The sequence below is a fragment of the Gadus macrocephalus genome, chromosome 9 (assembly GCF_031168955.1).
Source record: "Gadus macrocephalus chromosome 9, ASM3116895v1".
NCBI classification, from domain to species: domain Eukaryota; kingdom Metazoa; phylum Chordata; class Actinopteri; order Gadiformes; family Gadidae; genus Gadus; species Gadus macrocephalus.
Window position 1 is genome coordinate 7,470,478 of NC_082390.1, and position 16,731 is coordinate 7,487,208.

The 16,731-nt window shown below is 42.2% G+C and overlaps 2 long non-coding RNA genes across 3 annotated transcripts; both read right to left on the reverse strand.

The window, feature by feature from the left end:
* Positions 1-4,446: 4,446 nt before the first annotated feature.
* LOC132464269 (uncharacterized) lies at positions 4,447-7,035 on the reverse strand. 2 transcript variants are annotated; one of them, XR_009527218.1, is made up of 7 exons: positions 6,144-7,035; positions 5,802-5,903; positions 5,342-5,483; positions 5,146-5,226; positions 4,979-5,057; positions 4,794-4,872; positions 4,447-4,573 (listed from the first exon to the last, which is right to left on the reverse strand). It is a non-coding gene; the product is annotated as an uncharacterized LOC132464269 (long non-coding RNA). The 2 variants fall into 2 exon arrangements; XR_009527219.1 differs by having other exon boundaries at positions 5,342-5,520.
* Positions 7,036-7,774: 739 nt separating this feature from the next.
* LOC132464270 (uncharacterized) lies at positions 7,775-11,186 on the reverse strand. Its single transcript, XR_009527220.1, has 3 exons — positions 11,103-11,186; positions 9,548-9,594; positions 7,775-9,405 (listed from the first exon to the last, which is right to left on the reverse strand). It is a non-coding gene; the product is annotated as an uncharacterized LOC132464270 (long non-coding RNA).
* Between the last annotated feature and the right edge of the window lie 5,545 nt (positions 11,187-16,731).

Here is a 16,731-nt window from a genome sequence, read left to right on the forward strand (position 1 = left end):
CATTCCAATATGAGACATATTACATATGATTTTTGGATTCAATTTAAAAGAAAATGCCCTGTTATTTCAGGCTCATTTCACTTCAGGGTTATAGTTCACGACCCCATGGGGTCGCGCAAAAGGTTTCAGAACATTCTGATGTGTAGTTTCAAAGTAAAAGCCAACCAAGGTTTCCAATATGAGACATATTACATATGATTTTGGATTCAATTTAAAATAAAATGCCCTGTTATTTCAGGCTCATTTCACTTCAGGGTTATAGTTGAAGACCCCATGGGGTCACGCAAAAGGTTTCAGAACATTCTGATGTGGAGTTTCAAAGTAAAAGCCAACCAAGGTTTCCAATATGAGACATATTACATATGATTTTGGATTCAATTTAAAAGAAAATGCCCTGTTATTTCAGGCTCATTTCACTTCAGGGTTATAGTTCACGACCCCATGGGGTCGCGCAAAAGGTTTCAGAACATTCTGATGTGTAGTTTCAAAGTAAAAGCCAACCAAGGTTTCCAATATGAGACATATTACATATGATTTTGGATTCAATTTAAAAGAAAATGCCCTGTTATTTCAGGCTCATTTCACTTCAGGGTTATAGTTGAAGACCCCATGGGGTCACGCAAAAGGTTTCAGAACATTCTGATGTGGAGTTTCAAAGTAAAAGCCAACCAAGGTTTCCAATATGAGACATATTACATATGATTTTGGATTCAATTTAAAAGAAAATGCCCTGTTATTTCAGGCTCATTTCACTTAAGGGTTATAGTTCAAGACCCCATGGGGTCACGCAAAATGTTTCAGAACATTCTGATGTGGATTTTCAAAGTAAAAACCATCCAAGGTTTCCAATATGAGACATATTACATATGATTTTGGATTCAATTTAAAAGAAAATGCCCTGTTATTCCAGGCTCATTTCACTTCAGGGTTATAGATCAAAACCCCATAGGGTAACCCAAAAAGTTTCAGAACATTCTGATGTGGAGTTTCAAAATAAAAGCCAACCAAAATCTCCAATATGAGACAAATTACATATGATTTTGGATTCAATTTAAAAGCAAATGCCCTGTTATTCCAGGCTCATTTCACTTCAGGGTTATAGATCAAAACTCCATAGGGTAACCCAATAAGTTTCAGAACATTCTGATGTGGAGTTTCAAAATAAAAGCCAACCAAAATCTCCAATATGAGACATATTACGTATGATTTTGGATTCAATTTAAAATAAAATGCCCTGTTATTTCAGGCTCATTTCACTTCATGGTTATAGGTCACGACCCCATAGGGTCACCCAAGAAGATTCAGAACATTCTGATGTGGAATTTCAAAATAAAAGCCAACCAAGATTTCCAATATGAGACATATTACATATGATTTTGGATTCAATTTAAAAGAAAATGCCCTGTTATTTCAGGCTCATTTCAATTCATGGTTATATTTCACGACCCCATGGGGTCACACAAGAAGTTTCAGAACATTCTGATGTGGGGTTTTAAAATAAAAGCCAACCAAAATCTCCAATATGAGACATATTACGTATGATTTTGGATTCAATTTAAAAGAAAATGCCCTGTTATTACAGGCTCATTTCACTTCATGGTTATAGGTCACGACCCCATAGGGTCACACAAGAAGTTTCAGAACATTCTGATGTGGAGTTTCAAAATAAAAGCCAACCAAAGTTTCCAATATGAGACATATTACATCTGATTACATACATCAGAATGTTCTGAAACCTTTTGCGTGACCCCATGGGGTCGTTAACTATAACCCTGAAATGAAATGAGCCTGAAATAACAGGGCATTTTCTTTTAAATTAAATCCAAAATCATAATATCTGTAATATGTCTCATATTGGAATGTTTGGTGGGCTTTTATTTTGAAAGTCAATACCACAACGGCCGTACACTTCCTTTGATAGTATTTGCTTTTATTGACTGTCTTTTTGTATGTACCCGACGAATGCTTTTATTTGAAACTAGTTCTGAGACGCTATTACCGTAATGGCTAGTATATACAGGTACGGCAAAAAACTGAGTCGGCTGGCTTGACCGCCGATCTTGATGAGTCGGCTGGCTTGACCGCAGTCACTCATGGACCTAGGACCAGTAACTGATAAGCCACCTTAGACAATGTGTTTAAAACATGTTTAATGTGAAGGTATTAGGATGTGTATTGCAGTCATTGTTATAATGAGTGTTATTATCATTATTATTATTATTGAAAGAATAAGCAACATTCTCTTTTTCTTTTCAGAGGGATCTTCTAGCACAGTTGCGATCATTTTAGGAGTCGTGGATCCCGTTATCATTTTAATCATCGCCATCAACAGTTTAAATATCATATAACCGATAAAGGTAAAACCACTACTTTCAGCATTCATTAATAACATATTTACTACACATTTTAATTTTTATAGAATTTCTTGAGAAAGGTGGGGAGGTTACTTCTGGGTTATTTATGAGTGATGTGGGACTGTGTAGTTATACAAATAGGATTATGAAGCTATTATTAATATAACATTTTTGTTACTCCTAGGCCAAAGAAGGACCTTAAACAACCAAAGTACTGAACCCTCTCCTCAGGAAGTCGTTCCTCTGTGAGATAACGGGTTCAACCTCCTGACCTTATTACCGCACCATCAGACACAGCAGGGTAAGACCGTGGTCGCAGGAGCCAGGATCCTTGTTTACGTTGTAATTTAGGGGTGCAACAGTAGAATGGGGGGGGGGGGGGGGGGGTGGTTGGGTGCTTTGTAGGAGGAACTGACCAGCTTCAGGAGTGAGGCTTAGGTGTGTAAAAGGTGAGTAGGTGTGGTCTGTAGGGGCTGATTCTGACCTCCGAGTTCTCTGCTGGGATTAGAGTCTGCCGCTATGTTGCCCGGTGTCTTCATCCGAGATGGACGGAGGATATTTTTATTCTGCAACAGAGAAAGACTTTGAAAAGGTCAAACAGACAATGTGATGGGTACAACCGAGGCAACTTCAGCACCACAACAACAACATGGACGAACTTGGTGACCCACCACAGAGCACACGTCCAAGAGCAAAGAAATGTATCTGGATTAATGGGAATGAAACGTTTTCTGACTAAATAAACAATTTGTTTGGTCCCTTGAAAAGCGTTGACATTTTTGTCATCCTTATGATCCCACTATTTTCTTTTACCAAACTTAAATTCATCTTCAAGGCAATGAATGGATGAGTTATAACATGCGTCCATTATCTTACTGTACCGTCAGTGGAATTGTCTTCTACACAGATTTAAAAGAAAACCATCTCCAACGGATTACACCAATTTTTATGTATTAATATTTTTTTTATTTGTATTAGGCCTATAAAGTTGTAATCAGCCATTTTCAAAGACTTTTTGAAAAACGATGTTATGTATATTCTGGCAACCCGCCTTCTCCAGTGAACCGCCTCCTCCCCAAAACGGACACAACTTTACTGGGCAAAAAGGCCTGTTTAATCCAAAATTCTCCACTATATGTGGCGACCCAGCCCCAGGAATGTCTCTACCACTCAGGAAATCAACATTTGCATTGTAGTAGCAGAGAATGGCCTGCGGGGCAGTATGTACATTGTTAAATACATGAATAGGCTTGAATTTAGTAGTAATATGGAGGTTTCATATTTTTACAAAATGGATTATGTGAACATTGCTGAATAACAATCATGTATATTAAATGTATTGCAGGAGTTTAGCTTGACACTAACCAAGTGAAAGGACAATTAAATGAACCGCACCAAACATGTAGAAGTCAACGTGGGATTTTAATATATAAACAAAAACACTTGACAGAAATGTAATACAATTTTATAAAGGAAAGCAGAGGAAAACATTTTCCAAATTAATCTTTTCGAAATCTCACCACCATTCCGAAAGCAAGTGAAGAGGTTTGTGTAAAAGCAGTCCTCCCTGACCAGCTCTGTCCCTGACTCTAAACCCTGACTCAACCCTAACGCTAAACCCTCTGAGGGCAGGAAGACGCGCCTTCAGTGTAAAGGTTTGAACCACAGAGAAGGAAGAAAAGAGGAAGCAGTAGAGAGTAGTGAAGTAGTGAGGTTAGTGACAGACGTGAGGGAAAGGCGTGTGGAAGCACACGGTTACATGTGGGGTCAAGAAGATCACTCCCACTGGAGGTCATTGATCCATCAGCCTCAGACTGCTGAGGCTGTCTTCTGGAGGACAAGGCTCTGATGAACTGAGGAGACAGGACCAGCACGATGTGAGGATCAGGGCGGGTTTAGCTCAGGTGTGTCTGCCTGGACCAAACAAGGACATTGATTAGGTTCAATATTCAAAAGATGCAACATTATCTGAACCAAAGATAAGTCATTAAGGAGCAGGCAGGCTTTAGGGCGCCTTGCTCAAGGACACACTGTATTCTGAGGACTTGAATCCGGCACCATTGGTTTGAGAGTTGAAACCCCAACCCCCTACCTAGTCCACCATGTCCAGATAATGCAAACTTATGAGGAATCCTTGGTGGTAGAGTGCTGGTGGAGTAAATCCTCAGGATTTTCCTTCCAGATGTACGGCTTCTCCATCAGTCCTCCAGATTCCTGGTCTGGTTACAAACTTCATTTGTCTCTAATGTAAGGTAACAAACACAGTAGTAGTTGGGCTCTAATGTAATGTAACAAACACAGCAGAAGTTGGGCTCTAATGGCGCGTAACAAAGTAGCAGCTGTAGTTTGTCTGGTAAACAACCACAATAGTATGCCGTTGTACTGGACAAACTAATCCTGCGTTACAACAAGTCTACTGTTTATTTTAGGCAAACTTACGAGGATCCTGGTTGGTGGAGCGATGTTGTCCTCCAGAGTCTTGGCTCCTCCATCAGCTCTCCTCAGCCAGAGTTCTGGTCTGGAACAAACAGAGCGAGACTGGCCCCAAAGTCTGGTAACGAACATGTAGTTGGTCTTATTTTTAATCCCTTTATTCCCGGTTTGTTTGGTTAATACAAACTTACAATCCTTGTTTGTAGAGTGATGTTCATCCTCCAGATTCACGGCTCCCCTACCAGCTCGCCTCCTCTCCAGGAACACGTTCTAGTAAGAAAACACAGCGGTAGTTGGTTAACGCATAACAGCTGTATTTTGCCCTTTAAGTCAACCATGTAACTAAAAACAAACTTACGAGGAATCCTTGTTGGTCGATTCCTAGTCGTCCTCCAGCGTCTCAGCACCTCCAGCAGCTCTCCTCAGACAGAGTCCTAGTCTGGAAAAAATAGCGGAAGTCTTGCTTCAACATGTGGTAAAACAGATGGTACAAACGCCGGTAGTTTGTGGTAGCAGTGAGTGTGATGATCACTTCCGAGTCAAGCTCCATCTACCCCATGACAGACGTCCTTCACCAGGCAGGGCCTCCACAAGGCAGGGCCTTCAGCACGACTCCTCCATCAGCTCCTTCTGCACGGCTCCTCCATCAGCTCGGCTCCTCCATCAGCTCGGCTCCTCCAGACATGGATTCCTGGTCTGGTTACAAACCCAGTTCATCGCAGCAGTAAATCACCTGGGGACGAAACACACCCGACCTTCTGCATCCGAGGTTCACTTGTAAAATGGAATACAAATTTAAACACTTAAATTAGACAATGTCTGCAGATTGTCGCATTCAGCAATTCATCCTAGTAGGAGCACTAGTAACATTATTTGCTCATATGACTACTACATAACCCCCGTATGAATTAACTAAAATCACAGCTTGGCACAGATTTAAAGTCATAAGATGATCAAAACTAGACCTAAACTACAGTGGATTTTAGTGTTTCAGATGAGATTGGTGACGGTTACCCTCTGGTCCGGTGCTGTGGCCCCCTGGTCTCCAGCCTCAGTCTCCGGTCCACCCTGGCACCACAAGCCTCTGGTCCCCAGCCTCTCAGCCTCGCCGTTCAGCTACAGCAGCAGGTTTATATCAGCATTTGCCCCACAATAAACTCAATTGACTCATCCGAAACAGAGTTGCACAATTAATTGAACTATTATTTTATAACTCAAGGCTAGAAAAGACTTGAGACCAGACATGAGCATCCCGTTTTCGGGAATGAAGACAGAGCTGACCACAAGTTTAAAGAAGTGGTTCAGGCCATGCATTGAAACTGACCTGAGAAGACTCTACTCACACAGAGCACTGACCTGTTCTGGAGGACTTCTGACTAGAGGTGGAGGTCTTGCTCTGGGTGAGGAGGCAGACACCTTGGGACAAACTACATGTTACCTTTTTAACCTTGTACAGTTCTAGAGTATCTTCTATTGTAACATGTGGGAATGACTGCCTTTATTTTAGCTTTGATATTATGAAGTTGGTAACTGAACCAAAGTCGTTGTTTAACGTCATTCCATTGGGTAGGGTAAGGGTTTAACTTCTGTGGCAATTAATGACAGCAGATATTTAGAACGTACAAAAGCTGAAGTAACAAAGAACTCTAAGCAGTATCGATATTAAATCAAATAAACTCAGCCATATTCAGGTGCTAGGTTCCGTTGAAGAAATGTCAAATTAGCTTCCACCTTGAAATGATTTTCAGCCTTCCCTGATGTAAAAAATGGGCCCGCAAGTAGAACGCCGTTTTGTACGCAGTGAGAGTCCCGTCACGTCATCGTGGTTAAAAGTACGGCGCAACCATCGGAATTTATCAACATATTGTACGACGTACGCGTCAGTATGTATTTAATATCAGACTTAAGTTATTTAAGATAGGGGCAACAATTCCCAATCGAAACAGACTGAAATAGAATAGGAAACGGCTCGAGGTTACGCAAATACAATCCAGAACGTTCCGCCAGATTCCCTCAGGGGACTCCAGTCCAACAAACTGCCAGGTGGTTTCTTATGATTGTCAAGACTACAACGTTCTATGCTAACCATTGGGACTAAATCAAGTGACCGCACTCAGAACCTTCCACGGCGGGAAGCACAAACCGTCCGACTGGAATCCGAACATTCCGGCCGGAACCAACCAAAGAAAAAACAGAACCAGCGCCTCACCTTGAGCTGAACGGAGGAAGTTCCTGAAGTCCAGCGATGGTCTTCATTAAAACACAGCCAACAGACTTACCTTGAGGAGATCTGTTTGTTGCCGTTGGTCATTACTATTCAGTGTACCTTTACATTATTATGCACCCGGTGTGTACAAGTTATATCACTCAAAACCATACGAAGAACCAAACTACCATGTACGTCCCACAACAACTTTAAAACTAAAATCATTCAATACAAAACCGTGTATACATTTTACAATTATCTAGATTATTCCGGGTATAAACCATACAGAGCAAATCTAAACATTGAGCAGACCATAGCCCTGCAACGTCACCATGACCGCCTCATCACCAACAGCAAATCGTGGGCATCCGAGTGAAAGGACTGCCCATAGTAAAAAGAAGCCCAATTCCTGAACTATCCAACGATCTTCATGGTTTAAAGATTTACAGACTGGACATTCCATTGTGTTCTAATCACCTTAGTCTGCTCCCTCGTTACTTATAAAACTCTACATCTCCATCACTAGAGTGTTGCATCCTACTCATGGGGGTGGGGTCTGAGTGAGCAGAGATACATGCTGGGATACAGTGCTGTCTGAAGTCTTCAGTTCGAAAGACACGCCCCTCAGGAGAAACCAAGCGTTTAAGAAACTGTCGTGACATCAGTTACATGAGCTGGAATATCCTTCAAGATAGCACCAGGATTCTCAGAGGAGAACGGTCAAGAGAAAGATGTGGGTTCTTCCCCTCAGCCAGTGGAACACAACAACAGTCTTCATCAGAGTACCATGGAAACATTTTCCTCTTTATACCTTGAAGCCCCAGTGAAGGTTTCCACAGGGCTCTCCATCAATCCGGTCAGGTAGGAAGAGCCGTCTCATTACAGGTCTGAAGGTCATCTTGAAAATCCATTTAGGTCCCTTTCCAACGTCAGACTCTCCTTGTGGAATTCCTTTGTGTCAATCCTCCATTGATCCCGATTGGTGTAGTCCTAATTTGAAGTCACTGATCTGAACACGCCGCTTGCATCCTTTTACACTCGAGTTGGATACTCTCCTTCCTGCCCAGTGTGTTGGATCTCACTCCGGAGCGTCGCTCAGGGCTCTTCATGCCTACTGGAGGCCCTTAAGTTAACGTGTGGTCATCCATCAGGTATGATTTAGTTGAACATTCCAATATCCCAAGCCAATCACACAGACCCCCGTATGAACATTATCACGGTCAAAGCAAGCCGGACACACACATAGAACCTAGGCCAGGCATGTAGAACCCTATGCCAGGTGTGAGTGGGAGACACAGTAGAACCCTCAAAAATCTTCCATCTCATGACACACACACACACCTGAGCCATAAAAGGCCAAACAATCATGCAGGGTAAAAACCTCATGCCAAATAACATTCCATCATCCCCCCCCCCCTCCCCTCCCCAGGCCTCCTGCCAGGGCACCCATAACAGAACAACCAATTTCTCCAGAGATGTAAATTATGCACAACATTCTTCAGTGGCGTCCCACATTGGTGATGGATTATGCTTTGCGTCTCCAAAATATGTCCCAGGTTGATTCAACATCTCTGAAGTCATGTCTTTGTAGTCAAGTGGTTTCCTGAATGAGGGGCCTTCACAGACGCAAACGGTGCAGCTTTAGTCAGCCTGAGGACAGGAAGGAGGTCATCTGTTCAGAAGACCACCCAGTGGAGGGGGGTGGCTCTTGAGGAGCAGGATCCATATGGGGATGGCCCCAAATAAGACCTTAGAAATGAAACCTTCCTGAGGAGTCACGATGCCTGGAGGGGACTGTTGAATGTGATCCATGGTTCTCTGTGTCAGACTGAAGTTGTGTTTTAGCCGTTGAGATGAGGAGTCCCCTCATCTCCCCCTGGTGTTTCTCGTTCTGAATCCCTGTCTCCATCTTTAAGAACATTCCAGTCCATGTAACTGACGTCAGGACAGATTCTCAAACACTCCGTTTCCCCTGAGGGGGCGTGTCTACAGACCTGTAGACTTCAGACAGCTCTGTATCCCAGTATGCAACTCTGCTCACTCAGACCTCACCCTCATCCGTAAAGCAACACTCATGGGATGAAGATGCAGAGCTCAAGAGAGTAGAATGAAAGAAGACTGCAGATGTCAGAACCCAACCCATTGCTCCAGCTTACAACAATAACTTGGAGCCTGTAACCATTTTAACAAATCATTAAAACCAACATAAACCAAACACCTAAGTAACCCATGAACCAATAAAACATCCTTACTACGCAGATCAACCTTCAGGTAACAGGTTAACTCACCAGGAAGCCAAAACACATCAATGTGCCCAAGAGTAATGAGATATTAATGACTTACAGTTTGCAGTTCATCTTCATGGTTAAGTTGGGATACTCACAGTACTGCAGTTAAATATCCATGATAGACCTTTGAAGGAAGGAACAGTTTACTCATGGTCCAAATGAGAGTTAAACCACCACAATCCCCGATTTCCCTTCACACATTATCAGTGACTTTTATTCAACATACAAGTCACGTCAGTTGTGCTTTGCAACACAATTCTACTCACATCAGGTTCAGATGAGATGCTCCTCTTTACCTCAAAAAGTCTCTAACCTGTGAAACAGGAAGAGATGTTAAATAAGTCACAACAGACCTCAACAAAACAGTACACACACACGTTCTGGTTTCTGTGAACACAACATACGTTTGGGAGACGCTACACTGCCAAACAGTGGAAGACACCACTGTACTGTCCGGTTCCCTCTTAAGTGAAACGCACCAGATACAACCAATTAACTAATTAAGGAAACCACTTGGCAGGCGAGCTGCGGCAGCTAATTAGTAAAACTCAATGCAGGTTCGGCGCCCTGTGGTCTTTTTGGTAACAGTGAGAGGCTATTTCAGCTCCGTGTTTGATCTTAAATGACCTCCCTCATTTTAATTAAAGGGATGAGTCGGATTTAGATTCATACTTCAAAACGAAAAAAGTCTTCTTTCAATTCACTGTACTGTGCGACACACACACAAACGTGAAGGTAATGTAACCTTCATACACCGGACTTTCAAACCCAAAGGATGGCAAGGCACACAGTTGCAAATAGGTTTTTAACACATTCATTCCCCCACAGTGTCAGATAAGTGCCAAGTATACAGAGGAGGCCAACCCCCAAATATCTGAAAATAGTCAAATAAAAACATTCAAAACCAATTCCAAAAACAAATAATTAAATCAAAAGAATCAATTATTAAATATTCTCTATAATAAATCAAGCATATTCAAAATCAATAACCGGTACTTCAAATAGAGTGGCGAAGTCACGCCTCTTCCGGTAGGGCTCATGGGACCTATGAGATCGAAAAATATGAATGGGTGTCAATGGAGAGAAAATAATTATTTTCTGGTCCCAGTCTTTATATGCCCTGGATTACACATATGTTGTTTGTGGATTTAAATGATAATTTTTCAAAGAAAGAAAACTAAAAATGTTCGTGAAGAAGTTTGATAATTTTAGGTTTTATGTGAGGCCGCTTTGTGAACTACAGCTCTTCGCTGCTCTCGACGCATATGAAATACGTCAACACACCCGCCCTTGGAACTCAGCACAGAGATGGCGATCTCTCTGCCCCACTTCACCGCTTTTTCCAAGGGGAGGATAAAAGCATCGAAAGAGGTGAAAACCATTATAAGTCGGGGCACGTGCAGAGTTTCAGTTAGGCCGATGGGAAGATTGTCGGTCTTCTCCACGCCAGTCGCAGGGAGCGTGACGTCACATACGAGCCGTGTAGTCTTTCTCGTTGTGTTTTCTCTACAGCCTTTATCTGAACAATTGCACAATAAACGGTCGAACTCTTTGCATGAAAAATTATCCTTTAAATCCACAAACAACATATGTGTAATCCAGGGCATATAAAGACCGGGACGAGAAAATAATTATTTTCTCTCCATTGACACCCATTCATATTTTTCGATCTCATAGGTCCCATGAGCCCTACCGGAAGGGGCGTGACTTCACCACTCTATAATGTCACTAAATCACATAATCCATTAGCAAAATAAATGCAAATTAAACTCAATCACTGAGTATATTTAACCATAATTTACAACATGATGGAATAATCACCTCAGTAGATATTTAGCATCTCGTGGAGAGCTGAGCACCCTGCTCAACACAGACAACCTCTTCTGGCAACAGCATACAGCAGACTGTCAGAAGGACAGCAGCCTTTTATACCCCATGGCCCCTCCCACTAGACAGGCTCAATTATATCAACAGGGGGATTATAATACTGTGGCATATTGCAGGTCAAGCATGAATAAACTCATCAAATATACAGCATGCATGTTAAAGTTCATTTCAACTTTTAGATCAGTGATTTTCACTAGTGCATTTAGGCTTGTCGCTCATTAATGTCCAATGTCAATGTCCAGTGTCCCCCTTTGACACAAGGGAAAATGGTTTGGCCCAAATTGGGCCAATCAGTGGCAGCAGGTGTTTCCTGACACCATATTTAAACACCTCAGCCCCACCGCGACTCTTTTATTCTGCAGTACGGAGCCATGGTGAGAGGGAGAGATTGTTTGTGAGTGTGTGTGGCTTGAATAAAGAGCTTGTATGTGTATTGTATGCTTGAAGGTTTGCTGTTCATGCACTATCCATCAATGCGCGCTATTGACGGGCAGTTAAACAGACAGGGACAGTGGTCAAACTGTCACACACGCACACACCACAGATACCATATAGATACACACACACCATAGTTACACACCATATAGATACACGCCATAAGGATAAACACACCAAATAGACACTCATCAAAGATTAACTTAATATAGATAGATTCATAGACTCAAGAGAATAGATTTGGGTGGGTGCGTGCGTGCGTGCGTGTAGTCATTGCAGACGGTTTGCTCATTTCACGGAGGAGGGCAGAGACATGGCAAGAGGAACTCTACCACCTATCTTCGGTATCCCGAGGAAGCACTAAGTGTCCGAAATGGAGGAGACATAATATTTGTCTTTTCTTTGTTTCTTTATTTTTTTATTGGTTTGTTTGAAGAGAAGAGCAGAAAATAAAATTGATAATAATGGATACCAATTCCAAGAAAAACATTATTTGAAACGAAATGAAATCATATATTGATGGTTATTAAGCACACAATATACACTGCAAGAAAATAAAAATGCAGACGTTTTTTGCAAAGCAAACAATTTCTGTTCCCTCTTTCTTCATTTGTCACGTGAAGTTGTTCCCCATTTTGTTATACTTTTCCATCATTGCCAGTACGTATTTTTTTTTTTTATCAGATCAATATTAATTTAAACAAAAATAAATAAATATAAAGAGAAAAGTCGACTCTCTCTAACTTTCAATTCAATCTAAGTATTACAAAAAACATTTTAATAACTCGTATTTTAAATGACTAAAGTCAATCAAACATCTGTGGTGTAAAATGCAACATTGTGTTTTTACACTTGGGGGAGTAAGGAAAGGGTGTCCGTTGTCTTCTTTACTAAACCATGTTCATTGGGCCAGTAACTCATCTTCACAAAAAAATATCTAAGTCATGTTTATTGTGAAGGAATTAGGATGTGTCTTGCTGTCATTGTTATTATTCTCATCCTTATTAGAGAAAGAATAATAAATATTTTCTCTTTCTGTTCCAGAGAGATTATCTTCTAGCCCACTTTGGAGCATTTGGATCACATTAGGAGTCCTAGGGGTTCTAATTATCATTTTAATCATCACCATGTTACTTTTTTAAACCTCCTGACTTTATGACCGGTACCATCAGACACAGCAGGGTCAGACTGGGTCGTAGGGGCCAGGATTCAACGGTCACAAGTCATTTAGGGGAGCCTTGTTAGAGGGGCTGACCAGCTTCAGGGAAGAGGACAGTTGTCAGACTGACGATTGGATGGCAATCAGGGAGGCAACTTCAGCACTACAACTTCAGCACTACGGCAGGGACGTCCAATGGGCACCCTTCCAGGAGTGCAGAGATGTGTATCTAGAAGGATAGAGATGAAGGACTTCTTCTGCTTCAACAAACAGACGTGGTGTTTTATAGCCTGTTGATCGGATGGAAAAGCAATTTGAGCTGCAATTTGCTGTTATGGTAAAGGTTGCTCCTATGGTGATTTATTATCATTGTTCGCTTTATTTGTATCATTATTTAATAATGAGCCACTTTTATATATTTTAGGGAACTATCTGTAAATGATGTCTTACCATTTGTCTTGGTCTTCACTGCCTCACTGTGGATGGGTGTTAAAATGAGCTTCACCTCAAACACACGATGCCTCTGGTGCTGCACAGATTGCAATGTTGTACCCATTAAGTTAACGGTGACCACATCAAATTAAATGAATAAATATATATATATTTTAATCCTCTATTGCTTGTCATTTCAAATCTCCCTGCTGGTTTTGTGTTATTTTTTTCTGCGCAAAGATACTGTGGCGAGCAGCACGGGACGAACTAGATGATCCCAGGTCAAACGAGTCTTCAACCCTCGTGCCCCATACTCCTGCTCCGGGGTGAGCCCCTGTAGGGCGGCGTGGAGGGCCAGATCCTCCCGCGCAGCAGGGAGGGACCTCTGGGTACCCGTGTTGGGCATAGAGCCTAGCGTCAGCGGCGTTAGCTTAGCCCCCAGGCTCTCCTCCTCCTGGCGGCGGCGACCAGCTGGCTGCTCCCTGCTCTGGTCACTGAAAGTCCGCTGCTCAAATCGCGGCAAGCAGGAACTGCACCAGGTACGGCACCAGCAGCGGCGCCTCGTGGAACTGAGGCAGCTTGGCCGGTGTCCTGACAACCAGGGGGGGGGGGGGGGCTGACAGCGGTTCCCCCGTCGTGCAGGGCTCATTAGGGCGGGCTGCACCTGCCCCCTCCTCTGTGGGCTCAGCCTTCACCTGGCATATTTAGTAAAGAAAGACACACCTCTACATTACAATAGAACCGTTTTAACCTTTGGCCGAGTCCAACCCTGCTTTGTCTGATGGTACGATAATAAAGTCAGGAGGTTTATAACAAGAGAGGAAGCCAGAGACAATGACAGCGCTGGGCAGTGTTGTGGTTCAGGCGGTCGTGTTACTGACGGGGCTGGTCGTCGTTCAGGGAGGTAAGCTGGACCGAATATAAACCGTCTCTCTGGCAAACCTAATATCAAGAGTTCTTCTATGTTTGGTTTGTTATGCTCGATATTTGGACTAGAACCAGGACTCAAACTATCTTTTTTTTCTAAAATATAGCTCTTAGGTTTTACTTAGAATGTGGAAAATAATAAATGAAATACAAAATAAATAAATGTACTGTACATTGATTAAATCTGAAACTTTCACTTCCTACTAGAACTATTAGATTCTCGTATCATTTTTGACCTCATTTGAACTTTGCTCATACAGAAACCAAAGCTGTCTAAAGATTAACCCAGGTTCTCAGGTGGGTCAGGTGAGAGATAAGCAGACTGGGAAAGATAACATTAGTGTTGCTGAACAAAAAATAAAAAGCTAGAGAACATAAATCTGTCCTCTGGATTAGTTAAGAGGACACAGTTTGTCATTCACTCTCTCAGATTGTAAAGGTCTATAGGTCATGTTTTATGAGCGATTTAAGATCATTTTTAAATGAGTAGTCACTTATTATCAGTTATCACCATCAGAGTATTACTTATGGACCTGCTTCTAAAGTAAATGAAGAGTATGCCTCCAACACCCCCCTGTTCTCTGACCTCCAGACACCCCGGTGGGCTGTGTGTTTGGGGGGAGCTGTGTGCTGCCTTGCCGCTTCCAGCCAAACAGTGATACGACCCTCCACTGGGTCAAGATTAATGGGAAGAACGTTAGGGTCCACTCCTACTACGATGACCAGGACCAACTGGGATACCAGGAAGGACCTCCCTGTTCCATGACCAGATCTCAGGGGGCAACGCATCCCTTGGTCTGGCCAGGGTGAACCTCCAGGACCAGGGCAGGTACCTGTGTTACGCCAGCACTTCACAGAACAACCAGGAGACCTTCGTCAGCCTGACAGTGAGAGGTGAGCTCAAGTCCTGTTGAACAGGACTAAAATATTAAATATTTTAAAAAGAACAACTCTTTTGAGTTTCTCGTTTTGATGCACTACCATGTCATTGCAGCTCCTGTTGCTAGAGTGGACATGGTACTAGTGAACAACACTGTCACCTGTAAGTCTGGAGGAATCTACCCAAGACCACAGCTCACCTGGTCCGTCAGTCCTCGCCCGGCTACTGTCCTCCAGAACACAACCGAGGTCCATGAAGATGACCAGGGACTCTATGACATAACTGGCTCCTTAAGGACTGTTAACAATGACACGGAATCGACCTACAGCTGCTCGGTCCACAATGAACACAGTGCAAGGAAAGCCACGATGAGGCAACACCGTAAGTCTTTGAATATTAGAATGGCAACAGTCAGAGAAAAAGTAGATTAGATCTGGTGGGATACAATTTGTAATGGCTTTAACTTAAAGGGGAACCATAAGGCCGCTAATTGCTAACATAAGAGAGTACTGCTTCAAATGTGTGTTTGAGAAAATATTATGGTCTACTCCATTTTCGCAGGAAAATTGTAAAATGTTAGAGTTGATGTAATTGGTCTGGGATTTGCATTCTCCATTGGTCAGATAAGGAAAAATCGTCTGACTCTCCGTCCACTGTGTCTATCTGAATCAGCTCCAATGCAAAATGCTCCCAAGAGTGAGGTGTTACTCCCTTGTGACGCCTCGGGGCTTGATGACATCACCTGGACCTTCAACCACAACCAGACCATCCTCAGAAGACAAGCAGGACAAGAGAAGGTGGTGGAAACAGAGTGGCAGCAGCATGTAAGAGACCTGTCTGAATCAGGCAGCCTCCTGCTGTATGTGACCTCATCAGCCCAGAGTGAAGGGACGTACAGGTGTACTCTCAGGTACGCAGACAAAGAAGAAGTAACCCACATTGAACTGAAGATACTGCAGGACCCTAATGAAGGTAGGCTCTTGGTGAAAGCACAAAAGCATCTGTGTGATGATTAAACCATCCTTGGTGTGAAGGAGACATCGGGCTTACAATACTTTGATTTCAATGTACATTGTGTTTTCTAGGCTGATAACTAAAGTCAATTTAGACATTGTGTTGAAAACATTGTTGACTAGGTAGACATGTTTAATATGAAGCTACTTGAATGTATATTAAACTTCTTGTTATTATTGTACTACTATTATTAATAATAATGATGATAATTATTTGTTTTATTGTTATTAAAGAAATAATATTCCAATTCTTTTTCTTTTCAGAGGGATCTTTGGTCGAATTAGGAGTCATCCTTGTAGTTATGCTTGGAGTTATCACCGTCATCGTAATCCTCATTATCTGGTAAATATATGTCCACCGGTACTACACATTTTATCAACTGGGATTTTTGCTTTATTTATTTCTGGGTCATTTATGAGTGATGTGGGTCTGTGTGGTTTTAAGAATATGTTTGAGATGAATCTATAATTAATTTACCGCTTTTTGCCCTTAGGACCAAAAAATCAAAACAAAGATAGCAACAAAAGGTAAGCAACTAAAGCCCTCAATCCGGAGAGAGACCTCAAACTCCCCATGGACTTATCCCCCTGGACTCACTCTTCACACAATAATTGCACTATTGCACACATCCTCCATTATGTAAATACAGTGTATTTACAGTGTGTCTTTAATTAATGTTTATACGAGATACTGTAATTCATGTAATTTTTATAATA